This window comes from Macadamia integrifolia, chromosome 9, assembly GCF_013358625.1.
Source record: "Macadamia integrifolia cultivar HAES 741 chromosome 9, SCU_Mint_v3, whole genome shotgun sequence".
Classification (NCBI taxonomy): Eukaryota; Viridiplantae; Streptophyta; class Magnoliopsida; order Proteales; family Proteaceae; genus Macadamia; species Macadamia integrifolia.
In genome coordinates, this window is record NC_056565.1 from 28,062,502 (window position 1) to 28,064,668 (window position 2,167).

At 43.9% G+C, this 2,167-nt stretch overlaps 1 long non-coding RNA gene across 1 annotated transcript; it reads left to right on the forward strand.

The window, feature by feature from the left end:
• The first annotated feature begins 747 nt into the window (after window positions 1–747).
• On the forward strand, window positions 748–1,254 carry LOC122088666. Its single transcript, XR_006143112.1, has 3 exons — window positions 748–869; window positions 945–1,034; window positions 1,106–1,254. It is a non-coding gene; the product is annotated as an uncharacterized LOC122088666 (long non-coding RNA).
• Window positions 1,255–2,167: the final 913 nt, after the last annotated feature.

Consider the following 2,167-nt stretch of genomic DNA (forward strand, 5'->3'; position numbering starts at 1 on the left):
GTCTCGGTCTATAATCGGACTACCTTAATCGGGCTTTAATCGGGCCTTAACCGGGCTACGGACATGTTTAATGTTAAACGGGCTTTAACCGGTTTTTAAACGGGCCCTCTTTGAAATGTATTATTATATTCCGGCCCACTCATGCAAGCCCAAAAAAATGACAATAAATCAATAAATGATACCAAATATAACCATTATTTAAAATGTGAACATGTCTTTACTTTTTAGTTTTTATTCTTTAATTTGGGGGGTAAAATAGGTATTTTACAATCATTAAAGGGTCGGGCCAAGTCGGTGCACAATAGGCCGGTCTCGGTCGGGCGTTATTCGGTCGGTCTTGGTCGGGCGCCAGACGGTCCAAGTAGCAAAACCGAGACCGACCATTTATAAACGGGCCGGGCTCAAGCCCGACACGTTTAATAAACGGTCCGGGCCGGGCCAGTCTATAAACGATCGGTCCCGATCGATTTAGTCGGGTCGGGCCACTAATTGACACCCCTACTCCCAAGAGAGATTATTGGTCCTTTCTTGAGGCCGAGAGTCTGTGTAGCCTCGACTCCCTTGGGTCCAGAGGTACGTATACTTCCTTTCACTATATTTCTATCTTTTGTATTATTTTCTGACACAAGGTCCTTGTAGTATCGTACTCGCCCCATGGCTCCCCTTCCTCCATCGCTCCAGTCAACCATGGGTTCTACCGTCGGGTCTTCTTCACAACAGGAAGGGCCTTCTCATCGCATGGCCACTGTGCCATTCCAGGATATCCTGGATGGTCTTATATTGACGCCCGTTCTCCTGCTGTCTTGAAGGAGTTGCCGCGGACTCTGGACCATGTTGCGGACCTCGGCCTTCCTATACACTTCGACTGTGTGAGCATTCTAACCTTCATCTGCTTTGCTTCTGTTTTTTCTCAAACCCTTTGTGATTGATATGGCCTTCCCTAGGTATCTCCTGAGGTCTATGCTGATCTCTGTCGGATGCACCATAGCTTGTACGAGAGGCTATATCAAGAGATGGAGAAGACCTTGGCTCAGGTGCTTCATTCCGCATTTGTTATTTGCATTTTATCTTGATATGAGCATTGATTCAATCTTATGTTCCCCAGGAGGTGGAGATTTCTGATCTTCAGCAGAGTTTGCGGGCCCTTCGGATTCAGTTTTGTGTGGAGGTGGCCGGGGACAACATGATCTCCGCGGTTGAGCTCAGCTCCTCAGATGACAACGCCCAGTCTTAGAGATTTTTTTTTTTTTTCTTCTTTCTTGAATATGTCTTATAGAAGAGATACTTGGGAAAAATTGGATTAGTAGCAAAAATTTATTTTCATTGTTAAACTTTTATTTGTTTTAGATTTTCAAATTTAAATTTGAATTTTTAGCACTTCTGAATTTTTGGAGCACAATTTGGGGATTTCTCTCGTCTTGGTAATGGAAGATCTTCAGTTAATTCCCATTCAATGGCCTAACCAGCTACAATCTTTCCATCAACCATAGTTGAAAATATCGGGGCTCCCTCAATAGCGGTCGGTCCCAACTTATGACTGTGGTTCATCTCGTCAAATCATCTGAACATCTTTGCTAGGACCGTAGGGAATATGTGCATCCCTCCTTTAGCTGCTCCACCACTTCCATGATGACGGGTCGTGCCCCTCGCCCCGGAGTACGCAAAATATATCGTGCTATTATGCAGAATAGATACACATCGCTCCATCATTGCCGATAAGTTCCTTTTAATGGCGGGCACCAAGTGAAGGCCCTTGCAACCTTTAAAATGTTGACCTTCCCATAGCTCACATACTGTTTCATTTCATCTCTTCCCCATCCGAAGAAATCTTGAATCTTCTTAGAGTAATCCTTCTCTAGTGAAGGTTGGATCAACTTCCCTGGGGTGGAGAAAATAACACATAAAGCCCTAAACTCTGCTACTGTTTGGCAGACCTCAACTGTCCCAAATCTGAACACATGGAGGTCAATATCTCAATGTTGGGGCACTTGTTGGGGTAGGTTGTGATGTAATTTCATACACCCAATCCGACTGAGCACTTGCATGTTTGTGGATTCTGGTAGTCTTGGTTCTTTAATATTCTCTTTTAATGTCCATTTCCTCAATTTTTCATCTAGAGATTCTATAATCCATTCCTGCAATCATTCTGAGTAAGTAGAAAAATAGT